This window comes from Sciurus vulgaris (assembly GCF_902686455.1).
Source record: "Sciurus vulgaris genome assembly, chromosome: 7".
Taxonomy (NCBI): Eukaryota; Metazoa; Chordata; class Mammalia; order Rodentia; family Sciuridae; genus Sciurus; species Sciurus vulgaris.
The window spans coordinates 36,916,277-36,939,405 of record NC_136467.1 but is presented as its reverse complement, the minus strand read 5'-3'; positions in this window follow the sequence as shown (position 1 = coordinate 36,939,405).

Genomic DNA, 23,129 nt, shown 5'->3' with positions numbered 1-23,129 from the left:
GTATGATTTGACACCCTAGAGGAGACTTTTAAAGATTTTTCCTTCCAAAAAACTGAGTGGATATTACAGGAAAATATAATTCCTACACAAAATACAGCTGGAAAAACTAAAATGCAGTTTGAATACATTTAAAATGAGTCTTCAATACTTTCTTCATTAAATAAAAAGATTGCAAATTAAAAGTACTCAAAAATTGTAGTTGACATTCAGAAACTCATTAGCTTCATTCTTCTCCAAAATCACCATAGCAATTAGTCTTAACTTTAATTGGTCAAAATTGTTCATCATTAAAACACTGATTTTTTTTAGAAAGACTATTTTTTTCCTTTGCCATGGACTTTTTTTTTTTCCTCAAAATTTTAAATCCTGTTCCACTACCAGTTCATGAAGTGATCAAGCACATTTGCATTTTATCTGTTTGTCTTCCATTGAACTTTCTCATTCTGATTTTTTCTGCTTGTTTAAGTGCCATGTGAGAATCCTGTGCTGATTAGCTGTGGATTGCACGACAATCTATATTTCTTAAGAAAAGTTGAAAAAATGTGTACATAGGGTACAATTTATATCAGAAATTTCTACTAGGAACTTTTGTATATTCTTACTCTATCTTCATGATATGGTCTTCACATTTTCATCTCAATTTAACTTCTTCAGTTTAAGATAATGCTTCCTTATTAACATAGTTACCATCTTAAAACTATCCACAGTTACTTAATAGACACGAATGTTTATATTCCTTCCCTCCTACTTTCAAGTGTTCAATGGATCAGCCATGTGTTAATTCTATATTTTCCATTGTTGTTGTGTGAGAAACATGGAATAAGTAAAGAGATAAGATTGATGATCAAAACATATTTTAAAGGTACGATAAACAAAGTACATTTAAGTGTTAAGAACACAGAATCTGTAGAATATGCAGGATATGCGGTGGCCAAAGGAAGGAATGGTTTTTACCAAGTGGAAGGCAGGTGATGACCCAGAAAGCTTATATGTGCAGATGGGGCATGAGCTGAGTATTCAAAGGAATTTTTGCTGATGGTCAGTGGTTTAAGGTGCTCTCTCTACAGATGGACAACGAGAGGGAAAGCTCAGTACAGGAAACTGCAGGATGGATTCAGAGAAAATAATAAATCTGGCTAAAGAAGAATGAGAAGGGACAAGACTAAAGAAGGGACTAATTAATGGATGATGCCACAAAAGAGGGTTTGTATTTCTGACAATAAAAAATGAATTCAGGGAGAGAAGCAGCCATATTAAGCAAGAAAAACAATGTAACATTTTTTTTTCTTTTAGAGAGAACATACTAGATCCTTGAAGAAATAAATGTAAAACATTTTAGAATTAACTTATGCCAATCTTCACAAAAATGGAGTGAAAACAGAAGTAAGGGGAGAGAAAGAGAGAGACAGATAGAGACAGACAGAGACAGAGACAGGTTTTTCTCCAGGGAATAACCAGAGGTGTGGACTACAGAATTCTGGAAATGTGGGAACTTCAGCACAGGTCCTCAGCTCCATCTCTTTCACCAAGGCTTGAGTGTAGTGGGTAAATACAAAATTATGTTCAATTAATTTTGTTAAAAGCCATGTGATGAAAGCCAAAACTATATATATTTGTAGAAATAATACATATGACAAGAGCAAAAAAGAAAAAAAAAAGGAGTGTATGTATAGAACTCTTATTTTGCAAACTTCTTATATTTTCTTTGAAGTTTACAAAGTTAACTGTAACTAGATTGTGGTAGCTAATTATGCATATGGTAATTCTCTCAACATGTACTAAAAGTAATGTAAAAATGTATATTTAAAAAGGTAATTGAGGAATTCAAACCTAAAATCAGTTAAGTGAAAAGCAGGCAAGAAAGGAAGAAGAAACAAATATACAGAAAACACAAATGAAAAACAATGGATTTTGCTTTGCATTTTTAAAAATCAGATTAAGAATCTCTGTGTTTTAATAAAAGAAAGTAATTCATTTTTACCAAATATAATTATCAATTAAGTTTGGTTTATCCTGTTAAAAACATATTTTTTAGTCTGTATTAAACTGTAAGACCTACTTATATCTTGCCTATAAGATAAAAACTTTTTTAAAAATACATATAGATCAAAGCCATACATTGGAAACATTATACCATGTGAACACATATACATTTTACCAGTAAACATATGAGGTATGGAAAGGCTATATTAATATAAGTTAAAATAGACTTTAATACAAATAGTACTATCAGATATGAAAAAGAATATTACCCAATGACAAAATGTTAATTTATTAAGGAAATATTTTATATATATATGTGTGTGTGTATTTGTATACATGTGTGTGTGTGTGTGTGTGTGTGTGTGTGTGTGTGTGTGTAATGAAAAATCTTCAAAATTAATGAAAAAACTGACAGGACCAAAAAAAGAGAAATAGACAATTCTAAGTATAATAACTGTATACACACACACACACACACACACACACACACACACGTTAAGTATATAGAATAGCAGAACAATAATATCAGCTATCTTGAGCTAATTGACATTGAAAGAATACACCCAGAAACTGTGAAATATACATTATTTTTAAGTGCACATAGAATATTCAACAATATACATGGTGTGCTAAGCACTAAAACATGTCTAAGTAAACTTCAAAAGATTACAGTATTGCTGAGTATATTCTTGACCACAGTACATGTAAATTAGGAAAAAATAAGTGCCCAGAAGAGTGAAATATTTGGAAATTAAATAACTGACTCTAAATAACATATCAGTCAAAGGTGAAATCACAAGGAATACAGGAAAGTATTTTAGACTGAGTGATCATGAAAGCAAAACTCAAAATAATTTGTGGGATGGGATGGTAAATTCCCTTTTCTTTCATGAGGGACTAAATAACATAGGATTTGACCTTTCTTTGTAAACAAAAGGAAAACTGGGTCAAGTGCATGAAACAAATGTTTTCAGACATTGGCATATAGATAATAAAAGAATGTTATTTCTTTAACAAATGAGTTAAGCCCAATCAGTGAGAAGGAAAAATAGCATATGAGAATGATAGTACTCTTCATAAACATTGTGAGTCATAAAGTTATAAAATAATGTCTTTAAATTGCTACAAGGAAAGTAATTATCAAGCTAGAATTCCACATCCAACAAAATACAATTATCAAAAGGCAGACAAATAAAGAATTTTTTAAATGAACAAACACTGGAACAATGTGTTCCCAGCAGATTTTACCCATAAGACATATAAAACAAAATTCTTTGGATTAAAGGAAAATAATATGAGATGGAAATCTAGATGAATGAAAAGGGGTGAAGAGTGCCACAAATGGTAAATATGCAGCAAATAAAACAGTTTCTTTTTTCATGGTAAAATATAGATAGCACAATATTTTTTGATTTTACTCTCGGAGAACGTAGATCAGGGTATTATATACTTTACCATTGCTATGCATTCCAACATTCATCTCTGAAACTTTTTTCATCTTCTCCTACATTCCTTTTTTTTTAAATTTGTATTTCATTTTTCATTTGTATGAAAGATCTTCTACTATTTGAAGAAAAATTAATGACAATGCATTTTGTGACTTATAATATAGATGGAAGTGAAATATAGAACAATTACACAAGTTAGAGGGAGGTATAAGCTTACCATCATAATGTTCTTATACATAAAGAGATATAGTATTGTTGAATCATACTATTTTCTTTGAATACATTATTTAAGTAATTTAGTAACTAAGAAAAGTATATTGTGAAAAATTAAAGATGCACTTCGTAAACCATAGAGAAACCTTTGTAATTCAAAACCACAGTACTTTGAGAAGTGCACCTATAAGATCAGATACAGAAATTGATGTCATTCATAAGAAGCAAAGAGGAAAAAAGGGAACAAAGAACAAATGGGATGAATAGAAAATGAAAGCAAGATTGTGGACTTAAATGCCACTATATCAACAATTACATTAATTCAAATGATCTAAATACTTTAACCAAGAGATAAAGACTGTCAAACTGGACAAAAAATGACTCACCCAACTAACTATGTGTTGCCTGTAAGATACACTCTTAATGTACTGACTGAAAAGTTTAAAAGTAAAAAGTATAGAAAAATATGTACCAGGCATTAGAAAACTATTCTGATACACTGAGGCAGAAACAGCATTGCTTCTAAGGTAGTCCTGCCACAAATATGTGTGCTGAATCTCATCATGATAGACAGAAATCTCACAAAATAACTGGCTTCTACAAAAGTGTCAGGTAACAAAAATCCAGGAAAACCTGAAGAATTGCTGAAGAGACCTGCTTGTGGGGATTATGAAAAGATTCTTTAAGTATAAACATTATTGGAACAATTGGCCAAACCTGAAATGATCCAATAGCAGATTGTGGAAAACACAATCACAATAGCAGATTGTGGAAACCACCTAGATGCCCTTCAATAGGTGAATAGATAAAGAAACTATGGTATATATACACAATGGGATATTATTCAGTCATAAAGAAGAATAAAACTATGGCATTTGCAGGTAAATGGATGGAGTTGGAGAATATCATGCTAAATGAAATAAGCCAGTCCCAAAAAACCAAAGGCCAAATGTTTTCCCTGATAAGGGGATGATGATATATAATGGGGGAATTAAGGTGGGGAGTAAAAGAATGGAGGAAATTTAGATTATGTAGAGGGAAATGAGAGGGAGGGGTATGAAAAATGGTGGAATGAGACAGACATCATTACCCTATGTACATGTATGATTACATGAATGGTGTGAATCTACATTGTGTACAACCAGAGAAATGAAAAGTTGTATCCCATTTGTGTACAAGGAATCAAATGCAGTCTGTAAAATTAAAATTAAAAAAAGAGTTAAAAGAACTAAATGACAGTACACGATCAAAGTTAATTTTCTGATTTTGATGGCTTCATTTTATAGCATAGGAGAATATTAATGTCTTTGTAGGAAATATACACTGACATATTCAGGGTGTTGAGGCTTCTGGTGGGTAACTTATTTTCAGAAGGTATAGGAAAAATAATTCTGATATTTGTGCAACTTTTCTGTTTGCTTAAGAAGTTTTAAAATCCATCTTTGAAATTCACCACAACAATGAGAAATATTGGAACAACACTGAAATTCTGAATAGTAACACTAGATGCTGGAGATGGTATAGTAGTGCCTTCGAAATTCTGAATGAAATTGTGGTTCACCATAGAATTCCATATCCAGATTATTGATGAATCAAGCCTAAGGGCAGAATAGTAACATATCAGATACAGAAGAACTCAGAAAGTTTATCTTCTGTATTGGAAACTAGAAAATCGATTCTATTAAAATGAGGGAATGAAAAAACACAACCACTGTTAAAGAGAAATAATAAAATGATGGTATTCAGATGGTATGCCTGTCAGCTTTTCATCAGTTTAGCAAACATACCTGACAAGATCAAGTTAGGAGAGGAAAGTTTTATTTTGGCTCTAGGCTTCAAGGGTTCAGTCTGTGTTTAATTCAGTTTCAAGCCAGAACTCACATGGCAGAAGGGCATGAAAGAAGAAAGCTACACAGTTTATGGCAGCTGGGGAAGCAGAGAAAGAGGAAGAGGCTGGAGAGAAGATAAATCCTTCCAGGTCATGCCCCCTAATTACTGATTACTTCCTCCAACAAGTTCCCACCTCCCGGTAGTACATTAATAATAGTAGTCAGAGCCACCATGATCCAATCATTCCATAAAAATCCCTGACTTTGAACCTTTCTACATTGGGTACCATGCTTTCAACACATGAACTTTGTGGGAGACATTCCATATCCAAACCATAGCAGAGAGTCTAAAAATTTAAAAGAGGAGCTCAAGGTCAACATGGTTAGGAATATATATATTTGAGAAAAATTTTTTTTTTCCGGTTAAAATAAGAGAAATAGACATGGTGCTACAACCTGAAGGGGAGCCAGACAGTGGGTGATCAAATAGAAAGTAGTAGGAGTGCTTTTTCACCAAAGCTGATCAAAGGGAGAAGCCGTCTGGTGTAGAAAGAGGTAATTTGTAGTCTTATGTGCTGCGGAGAGCCTACTTTTCTCCACACAAAGGCATATGTTAAGGAAAATAATAGAAGCTAGGATAAAGAGGATTGTAAAGCTTGAAGAATTGAAATAACATTTGTGCCTCATAATTGAGGGAATTAAAAGAGGGACACAGTGGAAATGCCAAGTAGCACGGGTGGTCCCCCTGAGGTGGTGAGCATGAATTTTTAGCAGCACTAGCCATATGTTTGTATTTTTTTTCCCTTAAGTTCTTTCAACAGGCTGGTTATAGATGCTTAATTTAGATTTGAGGTTTGCCAAATGGGCCAAAGCTAGTTATGACCCAGGTGTGATATAAACTGAAGACAAAAAGGAAGAGGAAGTATGTGAAGATGATGTCGAAAAACTGGATGTCAAAACTGTTGTTACAGTGGGATTAAAGGAGAAAAAAGCTGGGATGATGTGAAGGTGTGGTCCAAAAAGTGGAAGGTGAGCAGCAGAAATTCAGAACTGGAACTGACTGGTGGAAAACAAACCATAAGTAACCAGGAAGAAGGAAGAAAGAGCACAGTGCAGAGCTGAGGGAACATGGCACCTTCTCTTGTTTTCAGGGAGTTAGGTTGACCTAGGCTTCCTGCTGTGTCCTTGCCTGTTGGGGTGACTTTCCTTGGATGAATAAACCTCCACAACATCACACCAACTGGGGGTGATAAACCACCTACTGTGAACTTGGCCTTTTCCAGGTTTCTATCCTGGCACCTATTTAACTCCCAAATCCTGTCTAGCAGGGCTGTTTTGTTTTTTATTTCCTCTGCATTTCAGTGATAGTTGTCTTGGCACACAGTCCCAGCTGCAGACAGCTTTTATATTTAGGTTTCCTTATTCGAAAAGAGTAGTCTCTGCTTAGGGATTTCACTGTCATTCTAAGCCTTCCACCGAGCTACGACCCTGCAGCTCTCTTCAAATTCAAGTCACTGGGGAGGCCTTTTGAAATTCTGAAAAGACAAGACAACATTTTGTACAAAGGGGAAAAAGCAACCAAAAAGGAGATTCCAGAACCAAGTAGATATCACGGGGAAAATAAATAAATAAATAAATAAATAACCCAAACTAGAAAAGTGAAGACAATGACAGGAGCCAAAGGACAAAAGATGATACATCATCAAATCCTTAGTAAGCCAGTCAGAAACACCCAGCAAGTCCAAGGGCAACCGCTCAGATGTGGAAATTTGCACACAGGGAAGGAAATTTTTGCTTCATAACTCTCCAAAGTGCTACCCATGTCACTACAGGTCATACAATATTTCCTCATATTAAAATAAAGGAATTTCTTTTTGGTCTACATTATTAGTGACCTAGTTAGTTTTGGGAATCCCACCTTGTAACTCATTCAGGTATGGATTTTCGAAGTGGTGAGTACATTATTTGAGTGAAACAATCTTAAATGGAGCCTACGTTCTAAAAAGGAGTAATTTAGTTATGTAGACTCGTGTCTGGAATTGAAACTATATTTATTTAAGCATTGTCATATTTTGTAATGGCTGTTAGCATCTCTTTTCCAAATATTTAGCAACCCTAGCTATGATACAAGATAAACTAAGGATAAGCCACCAAGTAATTGTAATCAAATATAAAGGTACAATTGAGGGCATGTGTAATGTGCCTTTAATACACTGGAGTCTACAGCAATATGCATTTTACATGATGCCCAAATATGCTACATTTCAGTCTGTTCATGGAGCATGACACTTATGATGGTCAAGAGAGGATGCAGGAAGCAAGACACACAGCAGATGCACAGTTGTAAGAGGAATATCCTAGAAAGCTTTAAAGTCTGAGTTTATCAAATGGGGTTCTTTTTTGCCTTAAAATGCTTTAGGAGTGATTTCCCCATCTTTCATTCCCTGAAAATAAATGGCCTTTTCATCTAAATTACCTGAGGCTCTTGAGGTAGACTTGTAAGAAATACTAGGAGCTGCTTTTGTGCCCCAGGAACCATTTCCATGAACTCAGTGATGGCCTGTCCTGCCCCCACCCACAGAGTCCTTCCTGGCTGCTGCCTTCTGCTCTCTTCATGGTGCCCTGTCCAGGCTGGCTTGCTCTGAGAACAGTGAGAGGGAACTTGAGGGGCAGAAACAGGAGAGCAGGCTGCCTCAGGCCTGCGTCACTCCTGCGTGGGTCAGGCCAGTCCTGTCTCGTCTCCTCTCCACTTTCCACATTTCTTTGGCTCTCCTGACAATATGTGATAACCTAATTCCTTGATGACACATTTTGCTTTTCTCCCCACATTTCTGTTGAGCACTTACAAGCTGTCTGCTGGGGCCTCTAAAATCTCTGACTTGTGCAGGGGGCGTTGGTGATGCACCCCTGTGATCCCAGCAACTTGGAGGCTGAGGCGGGAGGTTCACAAGTTCAAGGCCAGGCTCAGCAACTTAGTGAGACCCTATCTCAAAATAAAAAAATAAAATGGAGTAGGCATGTAGCTCAGTGGTTTAAAGGGCTCCTGAGTTTAATCCCCAGTACCAAAACCAACCAAATAAACAAAAAGATAAGCAAGAAAAAACTTCTTGACTTGCATTATTTATGTCCATTTTCTCAATCCCTCTCTTTCCCAATTTTTCTGACATTTTAAAATGTGTCTCTCCCTAGTTTTAGCTCTACTCCTGACCTCTTATTTGCCTTGCCCCTAGATATCCTGTCATAATTGATGTTGAATGGAAGCTAATCAAGCATTACTCAAATTTCAGACAAACTATGAAGAAAAAAAAAATCCTATACTTTCCCCATTATTTTCCCAAAGATTTGACTCTTATTCTTTATGCAGGGACATCAGTGGCAAGTATCTTATGGGGGTTGTACGATCATTCTGGGTCAATCCCTCCATTCATATCCAATGAGTCCTTAGTTCCGACTGTGAACTGGTATTAACTTTGCCTAATTTGCAAACACCAACAAGCATTTTGGAGATAAACCATAGTTACTTTAAGAACTGGCTTTGGCATGATTTGGGCTTGATTTCCTAATACAGCTCTTCCATGTCAAATCTTTAATCAGGATAACAATGTTGGACCTGAGAGAACGATGCCCCCAAGTAAAGACAGCAGAGCAAGTTCCTCTCTGATGTTCTCCTGATCTCCTGTTTCTCACTTCTCATTATCCTTTACCCCAAGGTGGATCATAGAAACCAAAACCTCATTTTCCCAAAGTTAGCTATAAAACCTCAAAATATCACTCTAACTTTCCCTTGCATTTCCAGGTAAAGAAATTCTCTGATCTACCTGATTTGATTTTAGGTCAAAGACTCCCCATTCCAGACTCCCCATTCCAGGATCTTTTGCTCCATACCCAGAAGGAAGGACTGCTACACAAAAATGCCAAGAGGAATCTCAACAATTAGGCCTTGCTGGGATTCTACCCTCTGTCTATTGCTATTAAGTCATTCCTTTTTCCATCTAATCAATTAGCTACATAACTGTCCATGTTTCTTGGAACTGAAACATAAAAATAGATAGCTAACCCTGAGTTTTAGGTTCTTTAATCTGAAGTTTTCCATGTCACATAAAACTGTGATCAATTAAATTTCTTATGGCTTTTCTCTTGTTAATATACTGCCAATTTATTTCAGTAGACTCAAACATTTAATCTTCAGACGAAAGGTTTGAAATTCCTATGTAGTAATGATGATAATAATACTCTTCTTCACCCTAGTCTTGCCATAGAGCTTGGTTCGTAGAAAGTCCTCAGTATTTATTAAACATTGTGATGATAAGTAAAAAATGTTCAATGAAGAGCCAAGATTTAGACTGACTTTTAGAAAGACTTTCTCAGCAGGTGTCTGACTTCCAAAATTTCTCATGTCGATGGCATTCACTGCAACCCTGGCAGAGCTTGCCAGCATCTGCTGTGAAGTGTCCTGGTATTTTGTTTTTGTTTTTGGTACTGGTTATTGAACCCAGAGGCATTTTGCCACTCATATACATCCCAGGTTCTGTTTACTTTTTTTTTTTTTCGATACAGAGTTTCAATAAGTGGCTGAGGATCTCCCTAAGTTACCAAGGCTGACTTTGAAATTGCAATCCTTCTGCCCCAGCTTCCCAAGTCTCTGGGATTGCACCACCACACCCTCCTTGGCCTGGTTTCTTGAATGTCCACATCTACACTTTTGGTTACATGGAAACGCTGACCTTCCCAGTCTATGCTGACAGTTTCCACCTGGCGTGATAGTCCCTGTTTATCAGATTTCTGGCCTGGGACATACTTCCCAGAGGCATGTCTCTCAAAGTTCAGAAGCTAACCTTAGGAACCACTTGGAAAGGTTACCTCCTGCATATGACTCAATATTTCTAGCTGAGATATTCATTCCTCATTACCAAAGGCCATTGGGAAACAAGGTCAGGAGGAAATTGGCACTCACCTCTTTTACTATTTCTTTTCCTGATTCTGATTGGTCTCACAATCTTTAGATCAGGAAGATTTGCATCTGTCTGTTGCTAGACTTCTTCCTTTGATCTACAGCACTTGCCACTTGTGATCATAGTTGGTTGTTTTCAGCTTGTCTCCCCTTCAAACTTTAAGCTTAATGAAAACAAAAGATACATGTGCTCTTTGATTATTGCTATAACCCAGCTTCCAGCACACGGATTGGTATTATCACATGGTGGGTAAGAGCTTGGGATCCAGAATCTAACTGCTTCGTTCATCAAACTGCTCATTTACAGTACCACTTCCTATTGTCTATGTGAATTTAGGCAAGTTATTAAATTACTTCTACTTCACTTTACTTATCTGAAAAATAGACATTTTATTTTATTTTACTGTGGAAGGAATAAAGGGATTGATCTCAGGGGTTCTCTATCACTGAGTCACATCCCCAGCCCTTCTTATTTTTAATTTTGAGACAGGGGCTTTCTAAGTCCCCGAGATTGGCCTTGAATTTTGATCCTCCTGCCTTAGCCTCCCAAGTAGCTGAGATTATAGGTACATGTCATGGCATTTGGTCAAAATAGGCATTTTAATAGTGTCTGCTTCTTAGAGGAGATTAAATAAGTTAATATTCATAAGCACTCAGGATAGTATTTGGCACAGAGCAAATAGTTATTAAAGTAGGTGAATAAATATTTGATGAATCAAGATATGTCGAGGTAGGTCCAGTCATCAGTATTCTGTAGACATCATTTAATCAATCTGAATAGTCCAGCTGCTTTGAGATTCTTGATTTTTTTTTTTGCACTTTTTTTTTTTATTCCCTGCCTCTCAGGTTTTATTGTATTTATGTCAAGTCCACTTGTCTAAACATTTTAAAAAGGAAAACAATGTTACATGGCTTTAAAAACCATTATAATTTCACCCCATGGGTTTCTAAACATCATATAAAAGTGTTAAGCCTCATTCAAGGTTTTACAATGCTGATCAAATCTACTCATTTAACAGGTGTGTAGTAACGTGGAGTGTGGTGTGCAAAGTAGGATGTTAGCTCAGTGTGTGTGTGCAGGTATGTTTGTGTGTCTGTGTAACTTGTATATTTGCATGTGAGTGTGTGTTGGGTGGAACTGGCGATGCCAAAGTTATAATAAGATGAAGTTTCGACTGCATTGAATCTTGAAATTTAACAAAGGAGATAGCCATGCAAACAATTAACTAAATCACAAGGTACAATCCTCTGTGAGTCCACGAGTAGCTGCATCTTGCTCTGGGAAAGTGTAGCATTCTCTCTTGGTGTCTATAATTTTACCCAGGCTGGCATCTGAGTCAAATTGTAGGCTCCTAATGTTTCACTTTATCAGTTGTACAATGCCCCACATCTCCGATCACTAAAATAAAATGCTGCCATTAGCACAATGTGAAAACAATGTGTTTTTTTTCCCCTGAAGGGACAAAAGTGGTTCCACGAAGCTATAGAAAAAGGTCTCAGTAAAAAAACTTTCCTTAAAAGTATTTCCTAGAAACATTTTAATGCTTTTAAATAAACAAAACAAATGAGGAGAGTTTAGACCTATGTGCCTTCCATGTTCTCTCATCCTGGTTCTTTTTACCTTTAGTGATTCACTTGTTTTTTTTTTTTTTTTTTTTTTTTTTTTTTTTCTTTTCTGTCATAATACTAAGAGAATTCCCAGAGGGGAAACTATAGAAGTCTGTCAGCAGCAGAAACACTATTCTATAAAACAAAGAACTACCTTTCCCTGTACTTCACAATTTCTTCCTCAACACATGGGCTAAATTCCTGCACCCAGTTTCCTCCTGAATGTCGGGGTTGGGTTGCCCCACTCTCAGACATCTCTCTTCATTATTATCAGTGCTAATGCCATGTCATTAATGCTCGTGGGCATACGAAGGCTTCGCAGGAATGAATGGGAAGGTCACCATGGAAACATTTGTCTCCCTAGCTGACTCACTGCAACCCCGTAACTGCTGAGCCACATCCTGTCTCCTGGGTGCCCAGGATGAAACCACAAATTTGGCATCTCCTATAAGACCATATTCTTTTTAAAAAGCTATTAAAAATCTATGCCAGGGAAATGTTCCTCGGACTCACAGTAATAATACTATTTGTGATGTGTTTAAGTGGGTGATGCTATGCAATTAGCTGTTAACAACTTTTAATAAAGGCACTCAGTAAACATTACCTGTGGTTTTTCGGCTCCTGGTTTCTGTACAGTGTTGTCGTCTCCGGAGATAGGTACTGGCAAGACAAAGTGCATGTGGAAACTAAGCAAAACATTTGCACTCTCACATTTCAGACATGATCCCCCTTCGGGGTTAGTGTGGTCTGTCATCCTGTAGCCCAGTGAAGTGGAGAAGAATAAGAAAGCTTTTGCTGGGTATATACATATATTCTTGGGCTTCTTCAATGAAGAAAGTAAGATAATCCATGTAGAAAAATTACATTTGAGGTCTGCAGACTTCTTTCTCGGCCTTATCACAAGAAGGCAGGATATCAGCATTTCCTAGATGTGAAACTAGGTCTATGTTGGGAGATATCAGACTTAAATAAAATCACTTGAGAACTGTGGTGCACATCCCAGTTCCCTCAGTATAACTAAATGTAGCAATCTGTCCAAGTTGCTGTGTTCAGAGTTGTCCCTAGCTACACGTACCTCTGCAAGCTTGGGAGGGAGGAAGTCAGTGGATTTCATCCCACGCTGTGTGCATTCCCTAGCTCTCCACAGAGACAGATCTGGAGTTCTTGTTTATACTGTGGATTCCAAGTCTAAGTTTTAAACATGGGTGGTAATAATAACAGACATGTATATAGCACTTGCCTAGTTTATTTGGTTCTGTAAATGATGATATAATGTAGGGAGGATTCTTCTCTCAGCAGATTGAGAAATTGAGGCATGGGGAGCTCAAGCGATTTCCCCATGGTTACATAGCTCTTAAGTGGCTGAGTTGGGACAAAATTCAGGCAGTCGGCCCCTGGAGTGCATTTACTAGGCATCCAGCTATGTGCTTGCCTCTCGTACTGTCATAGTTAATCCCTCTCTCTCCTGCTTGTCTCCCTCCCTTTCTCCTCTCTCTTCCCTTCCCTCTGTCTCCTCTCTCACCTGCGTCCCACTGCTCCCCTCTATCTGTCCCCATCTCTCCCTTATAACCGTGCTCAGGCGCCACCTTTCTTCTCTCCCTCTGTCCCTCTCTATCACTGGAAGTCCACCAGCTGGTCCAGAACAAGGACATGTGGCTTTTCCGGAACTAACTTCTACGCGCGGGGAAAGCTGGTCCTTACTTTCTAGGTCTCGCCTTCCCACCACCCTCCTTGTCCTTCTCCTGTCCCTTTCTTTTCCACAGGTCCCTGGTTTTCCTGCACACTGTTCCCCTACCAATTTTTCCCTCTATGGAAGAAGGGGATGCCTTAAAGTCATCACACAGCAAATGCAAACTCTTCATTTATATTAATGTGTTCTCACTTTATGGATCTTTGCCTTTTTTCTTTGTTACTGAAGAATAATGTGTGAATGGTGATATAGATTGAACCGTGAGGAAATAGATTTCTGTTGTGTAAGACATCAAGGACGTCATTTTTATGGCAGACCCAGAAGATTAATACATAGGGCAAAATACATAAATCTTTTATAACTTGATAGAATTCTATTTATTTATAAATTCACCGAAGATCAAGAACTAGGACATTCCCAGTATTCCACAAAGCTTCCTCCTGCTCCTTCCCACTCACTTCAGCAACTTGTGCCCGTATGTTCAGATCTGTCCAACTGTGGACAGGGTTAGCTTAGGTCTGCCTGTGTCATGGGGGGAGCTCTGCCTCCAAGGTGCCCACAGAGCCAGTGCCTGGGTGGGAGAGTTGTTCTGGGGATCAGGGCTGGCGAGGCCACTGGGCCAGAGATCTAAGGCGACATTCTCCAAGCTTCCTCACAGGTGGAAAGTATGACATAATCTTCATCTGATTTCTGTGTCTCTTTCTCATTTTGTTCCTGAACTGTGGAGGGAAAAAGAGTTTAGTCTTAATCCATTTTCTGTTACAATAGCATACCTAAGACTCTGTGAGAGAAGAAAAATTTAACTCATGGTCTGCAGGTTGGAAGTCTGAGAGCGTGGTTCCAGCAACTGCTCGGCTTCTGATGAGGGCTTCATGCTACTTCAGTTTAAGGCAAAAAGGGGAAGGGCAGGTGGGCATATGCGCAAGAGGCAAACAGGAAGGGAGGATGACCTCACAGAACAACCTGCTCCCCAGGTAATTAATCAAGCCTGAGAGAATGAGAACACACTACAAATGAGAATTAACCCAGTTCTATAGAAAGACATCAATCCATTCATGAATGCTCTGCTTCTCTGACCCAAATACCTCTCACTAGGTCCCACTCCCAACACTGCTACATTGAGGAATGGAGAGTGGGGGACACTGGGGGACACACTCAACCTGTAGCTGCTATTACTTAAAATATAACGTTTTGATGTTTGGTTGGCCCAGTTCAGAATTTTACAAACTTGCTTACTATTTTTATGATAAACTATTTTAGACATTCAAAAAATAGATATAAATATAATGGATTTACAACTTAATTTTAATATAGTAATACAATTTAATATATTTGCCTGAAAAAAAATTTAATTTAAACTACTCTAATAAATCATAGACTTTCTTTCATTATTCTTGAAACCTAAAGGCTTTGGATTTTGCAAACAAATGATGAGTCCCTCTAAGAGAATCAAGAATCATGTAAAAATGGAAAATACACGACACTGCCATAAGTGCCAATTCTACTTTTTATCTAATGTACTTCCCATCATGTTCCTTACCATCTGTTAATCTAATGAAATGCTCCAAGTCTCAGAGTGGTACATTTTAAAACTGTTCTTTTCCTTTGATGTGTATGTGATAGAGGATTCCTTCCTGATTTGGATTAGACATTTGATGAAGTAGTGGGACCCCTACAAGTTTAGGCAGATTTGGGGAGGCTGGCATCATGAATGTCATTTGTCTCAGTCTCCAGCCTCCAGTTGAGAATGGGTCTTAGAATCTATTTATTTACCACCACCCCCCCTTTTTTTCCCCAGCCATACATTTAAGAGGAGCAAGTGATGAACAACCCTTAAGGAATGGGCAACTATGCCAAATAGTTACAGAAAATTGGAACAAATTTGAGAGAACAGAAGCATGCACCCTTCAATGAATGACTGGATACGTATAGAGGTGACAAGCTATTAGTAGTAGAGAGTCAGCAGGGAGAATTCTAGGTCCTGAGAGAACATGCTGAAATGATGAGAAAATTGGGACTTGAAGAGGAGACATAAATTAAAGGTGGGGTACGCAGAACATTAAATTCAGGCCAGAGTTTGTTCTTGTTTTGGTGGAATTATCTATCTAATCTAGGGTAGTGAAGGTGAACAAATATGGATGTTTTTGAACACATGAAAGTCATTAGCTTCATGTGCTTACTCCAGAGATCTAAGGAGAATATTTGAAAAGCAAATGGCCAGGCCTGGAGAAAGAGAAGGAGGGAGAGAGAGAGAGAGAAATTCAGAAATTGAGAGATGAAGTAAATAGAAAGTTAATTAGTTATGGAAAACCTGCAAATGGTGAGAGTCCTACATAAGGTTGAAAAGAAAGAGACCATAAACAGGTTAAGGCATTAAGGGGTACATGCCTTGATTAACTTATATGAACATCTTTTAACTTTTTAGACTAATGTGAATGAGCAACTATGTGACTTCTAGTAATAAAAATATCTTACACTAGGGTCACATCCCAGTTTCTATCCAGTCCTCATGGTAACCTTTTCTCAGGAGAAGGAGGAACTTGTGAGTCTGAGAGCAAATATGATTAATGTAACCTTTCCTCTTGCTGTTTCTTCAATCTGTCTTCCAAAAGAAGGGTTGAATTGTTGTCTTCTCTGCCATTTGAGAAGGACTTTGTCCCCAGGGAGTGGGTCTGTAGCTCCCTAGCTATCATTATGGCTAGTGAGTGACAAGTAAATTTGTCCCATGTTGGGGGTAAAGGTTTATTAACAAGTTCACACCGCCCAATATCTAAGTCATAATCTACATTCAACTTTATTATTAATAAAGGTGATATTGAGATGTTATTTGGCCCCGAGTTTGAACATGATGGAAAGGGATGTTTTATTTCAAAATATACTCAGCAATATTCTGCAATAGCCCATAAATAATTGAGTAGAATTAAAAGAAATTTATAATAATATACTAATGTTAATAAGTAAAAATTAGTAATGAATATGGAAATTAGGACAGGGGATGTACACTTGGTCAAGGTAGGAACAGAATGAAAGGTCTTGAACAGTGATGATCAAGCTAATAGCTAATATTTACTAAGTGTTTATCCTCTCTGGTTAATTTATAATTACAGGTCCAATCTTTTGGATGAAGATACTGAAGCATAGTAATGATGACAGATGACAGTCAATAAGAGGTGGAGACTAGATTCATAATCAAGGTCCTGAATTAGAATTGGTTCTCTTAGTTTAAAATATGAAGAAACTTTATTAAAACAAATTTGTTTTTGAACTTCCTCGAAAATAAAACTTGGGTTATTAGTGTACAATTTTCTTTTGTCTTTTGTTGTTTTTTATATTACAATCAATTGCCAGGAGAAATATAATTTAATGCCCTATTAAGACATGCTGCCAAAGTAATTCTCCAAAAAAGTTTTTCTAATTTATCCTGCCACTAAAGGAATATGTATGCAATTTTAATTTGTCTTGTCAAAATAGGCTGCTATCACTGTTTGCATGTTATTTCAGTCAGGACCATCTATGGTACTCAGTAAGAAGCAACCCCCGAAATTTTGTGACTTAAAACAACTTAGGTTTGTATCTTGCTCATGTTGCACGTCTCTTGCAGTGTTGGTGGGTATGCTTATCTATGATATCCTCTGGAATTCCACCCAGGAGACCTCTGAAGGATTTTGCATCAGCTATTAAGTGATTCGACTGAGAAGTGAACAATATCACTAATGTTCTCCACCTCATTAGTCACACATCTCATGGATTCACCCAGTTATAAAAGAACCATGTACAACAACAACAAGGGAAAAAAAAAAAAAAAAGGAAGAGAGCTAGAAGATACTTTGTGAAAAACACTAGGATTGCTATACAATTTTGTAAGTTTCACAGCTGCAAATGGCCACTTGCTTTTTTTTTTCATTTATATTATAGCAATTTATCTCTTGTGAATTGTTTATTCATGTTCTTTTTGTTTTATGTATTAAGTTGGATATGTTGGTGGAACCTGGTTGAAAACCTGTTTGGGTAAATTGTTCTCATGTTATCAGTAAGGATTATCCACCACCTCTTCCTGATCCACTCCTTCCTCCTTCCCACCTAAGAAGTTCCACATAGGGAAATACTCTGGAGGGTGGAGTCTACCTGATCTGCAACATACTCTATAAGCAATATATCTTATAATGAATTCAATAGGGGCACTGATTTTTAGCAATGTTTGTTAACCTATGAGTGACTCATTTTTATAGCAACATAAAGTAAGTCATAAACTTGACGTACTCTGCCAAAGACACATATTTTTCCAAGGTGTATTTGTTAGGTATCTCAGCTGGAAATGACAGAATTCCAATTTGAACTAGTTTAAAAAATAAAAATATATGACCTCAGGTAAAGAATTGAAGGAATATAAATGGGTATAAATGTGAAGTCAAATAATATATTCAGAAATTTATTTCCTTCTCTCCATTTCTCATGCCTGTATTTCTGTGTTAATTTTGATATTTGATTAATTTTCCCCATATGACCACAAAGAGAAACTTTGTAGTTTATAGGTAAACTTCAGAGCTATATCATTTTTAAAATAGAAATTTCAGAAAATATAGTATGACCTTTTACACATTTAAAAATTAATTTTGATTATCAAATTTAGTTGTATATATTTATGAGACACCATGTTATACATAGTGATTAAAACAAACTAATTAATAGATCTGTCACCTCCTATACTTATTTTTTTTGTGGTATAAACATTTAAAATCTAATCTCTTAGTAATTTTGAAATACATACTACATTACTATTCAGTAAAGTAACCATGCTGTGTAATAGATCTTAAAAATGTATTCCTCTTGTCTAACTGAAACTTTTGGGTTCTTCAACCAACATCTCCTCATTCTCCCAACACTCAGCCCAAATTCTGATATCCACCATTCTATTCTCTGCAAACTAGCAAACTAATTCCCATCCCCACTCATTTGGTAGCAGTTACCTTCCTATCCTGTGAGGGGGTAGGTAAGGCCCTTTGATTTCTCACCTCACCACAAACTCTGGAGTGGAGACAGGCAGAGGAAAAGAAGAAGTTCTAGGACTCAAAGGAGGGAGTGACACAAGACACACTATAACTGCAGATGACCATGACGTGAAGGGCAATTCATTTGCCTTCATGCAAAATATCATGATTTTGCAAGATTGTTCAAGAGGAAATTTATGATTTATGATAGGTTTTTCTAAAATTAAAGTTGCTCAAAACATTTAGAGCTTCAAATTCAACAGTAGTAATTTAGCATAAGTTGGAATGGCAGCTGAGTATGGTTCACAAGACTCTTGCACCAGTTGCATCTCAATTTGGATCTTAAACTCATCCATTTATTACTAAGATTGCATTCATAAGGTATTTGGTTCTATGCCTACAAATTAGGGAATAATGATACTACATTTTTAGTTGTAAGTATTCATGTAAAATTATTGCCACAGTGAGTAATGCAGTAATAGAAATAGTAGATGCTGCCTATTATTGTTCCTAGCACATCTATTATTACTGTTATTATTGGTATGTATGGATTTCTCAACAAACAAAATGACCTAGTCATATATAAGTCATCCAGAGATCTGAGTTTGGCTTAACTGTTATCTTTAGACCTTATCATTGATATGAAAATGAAGATGATGGATACAAACAATTTCAAATATTTCCTAAAGCAGATTTCAGGAAGAGAGGAGAAACTGGACTTGCCAGATTCCACATATCTCAGTGCTGAGTGTGTTGAATTGAGGAACTTGTATGGTAACAAAATTCAGTTTAGGATTCTCATTCTGCACCTGATGACGTAGGTAAGGATAGTAGAAATGAATGGAAAAATCATTTTTAATATTGGAGATTCTAAATCAGGTATTTGGAGAAAGGGATTGTGTATTTGTTTTTCTCCTAAGCAGATTTTAACAATAAAAAATAACATTAAAATAATTTAAAAAGTTGCTACAAAACAAAGGAAACAAGAATGTGAACAGAGGCTACAAAATGGGAGAAAATCTTTGCCAGCTAATATTCTGACAGAGAACCCATATATAGAACATATAAAGAATTTTTAAAAGCCCAACACCAAAAAAATAATAACCCAATCAATAAATGGGAAAATTAAGTAAAGGGACATTTCTCAAAAAAATAAATACAAATGACCAACAAATTTATGTAAAAGAAATGTTTAACATGCTGAGCAATCAGGGGAATGCAAATCAAAACTATGCCAAAATTTCATCTGAGTCTAATTAGAATGGCAGCCATTAAGAAGACAAACAATAATTAATGCTGGATGGGATATAGAGAAAAAGAAAAACCTTTACACTGTTGGTGGACCGTAAATTAGTACAACTATGGAAATCATCATGGCGGTTCCTCCAAAGACTAGGCATAGAACCACCATATGACCCAGCTATACCACTCCTTGGTGTTTGGTCTGATGAGTTAAAGTCATCATACTATAGTGATACATGCATACCCATATTTATAGCACCATAATTCACAATAGCCAAACTGTGGATCCAGTCTAGGTGTCCATCAATAGAAGATTGTATAAAGAAAATGTGATATATGTATATAAGAGTTTTATTTCATCCCAAGGAAAAATGAAGCAATGTAATTTGTAGGAAAATAAGTGGAATTGGAGAACACCATCCTATGTGAAATAAGCCAATCTCAGAAAGTCAAGGATCAACAAAGGTCAAATGTTCTCTCTGATGTGCAAATTCTGGCTCACAATGGTTGGGGGTGTAGTGGAGAGTCACCTGATTGGATGGGGGGGGCGTTGGGGTGAAGGAGGGAGAACGCGAATGGGAAAGATAGTAGAATGAATCAGCCATAAGGTTTCTATATTTATATGTGACTATACCAATAGTGTAACTCCATATCATGTACAACCACAAAAATAAGAAAGTTATAGTCCATGTATGTATGACATGTCAAAATACATTCTACTGTTATGTATAACTAAACAGAACAAATACAAAAATTTAAAAAATAAAAATAAATAACAAAGAGTCAAGGGTTGAATGTTTTCTCTCATATGTGGAGGCTAGAGAGGAAATAAAGGAAAAACCTGATCTCATGGAAATAAAAAGGAGATCAGCAAAAGAGAGAAAGGGTATCAGGGGTAAGAAGAATGGGAGGGAAGGAGAGATATTAGAGAATGAAATTGACTATATTATGTTAACTGTGGCTACAGAGCTATTACAATGAATATAACATTATGTGTAATTATAAAATACCAAGAAAATAATTTTTAAAGCATCTATATCTTGAGGTCATTTAGCCAAATAAAGGTATGTAGCATTTTGAATAGTTTTAATTAATGACATTACTTCCAGGAGTACGGAAACACACCAAATCTGAAGGCATTGATAAAGATTAAGTTGCTAACTTTTCACCAAAATTAAATTAAATTGAATAAATCATCCATTTACCATTTATTTAGTGCCTAAGACATGCCAGATGCTGTGCCAGATGTAAAATGTCAGCATTAGTCTAAACTCAATCCTTGAATATTTCACTGGAACAAAATCATTTCTCTTATTCAGTTCTATGGAGCACTGTGTTGCTGTGGAATCAGGAAAAAACAAAGTAGAAAGTATTTTCTGTGAAATTTTCATTACTTATATCAATAAAGTTTCCTAGCCATAAAAATAAAAATCTTGAGCTTTTTTTAAATGAAAGGCTATCCAGGCACAGTGCTTGGCATTCTGATATGGAAAATGGCAAAGGAAACTGAGGAGTAGCTGCCTCTTTGGGCCATGATTTCATTCAGGCTTATGTGTGCTCTTATTCACCATTCATTTGGGTCACCCTCCCTTCTGTGGGTATTTGAGCACTGAATCTAATGAAGGGCAATTTGGCCCTTGATGTAAATGGCCAGGACCAAAGATGTGAGGATGCAATACAAAAGCAGAAGGAACAGGACCCAGTTGTAGAAGGAACGGGGGAGGAGAAAAGAAGTCATTCAGGAAATCAAGAAGTCTTAGGTGGGGACTTTACACCAAAGGCAACACAGGAAGTAGGCTTAATTGGCAGGGAATCGTCAAACAGTAGCACAGTCCTAAAGAAATTTAAGAGGCTGGGTGAAAATGATCTATCAATTTTATCAATTAAAAGATTGCTTCAGGAAATAATTTAGCACTATTCTGGAAACTGATATCAAAAACAGGGATACATTTATGGATTCAAAATGATGTGACTAGCTTTATTTTCTTAGTTTTGATTAAATACATGAGCTCAAATTTTATTCTTTGTGGTTTAGCTTTTTCACTACTGTGCTTAAATGACCCTACCAGCACAACTGTAGAGGAGGAAAAGTTTATTTAGGGTTCATAGTTTCAGAGGTCTTAGTCTATAGAAGGCCAGCTCCATTCCATGGCTTTCAAGGTGAGACTGAACATCATGGCGGAAGAGTGTGGCGGAAGTAAGTAGCTCACATGATGATCAGAGGCAGAGAGAGAATTCTTCACACACCAGATACAAATATATACCATAAGCCATGCCCCAATTTCCACCTCCTCCAGCCACACCCTACCACTTCAGTGACCACTCAGTTAATCCCTATCAGGGGATTAAATCACTGATTGGGTTAAGACTTTACAACCCAATCATTTCTCCTCTGAACTTCTTGCTTTGTCTCACAAGGGAGTTTTAGGGGACACCTCACATTCAAACCATAACACTTTGTTTTATATGCTATTTGTTACAAGAGATCTCCCTACAATAATTTTTAAACTGAAAAATAAAAGATCATGTAAAGACTTTTCACTATTAAAAAAAGAAAGGAAAAAAAAAAGATTGCTAATGACTTATAGTAACAAAATAGTTTCATTGGGATAGGACAGAATACTACAAGGGACAGAGGATATGAGAAAGTTTTTATTAATAAAAAATTTTAAGTCTTCTGTATAGTGGAGTGATAACTAGATGAGATTTTATGTGAATCTCACTTTTTTTTTTTTTAGCTGTAGAACAATGTACGTATTTTATTGACTACTTTGGAAGAAGTTTGTAGAGGGGATTCTATAAAAAGAGTGAAGAAACAAAATTAATCTATGAAGCCTAATTCCAGTGGAGACTGAGCAAAGTTTTAATCACACACACACACACACACACACACACACACACACACACACGAATTTTAAGATTTATTAGTCTTAAGACTCAAAGTTTTTGGAGCTTAAATGTTTCAAAAATAACTTCAGAGTGTCCCAGAGATTTTGATATATTGTGTCATTGTTCTCGTTTACCTCTAAGTACTTTTTTATTTCCTCCCTGATGTCTTCTGCTATTATTGCATCATTCAATAGCATATTATTTAGTCTCCAGGTATTAGAGTAGTTTTTGTTTTTTATTTTATCATTGATTTTTAATTGCATTCCATTATGATTTGATAGAATATAA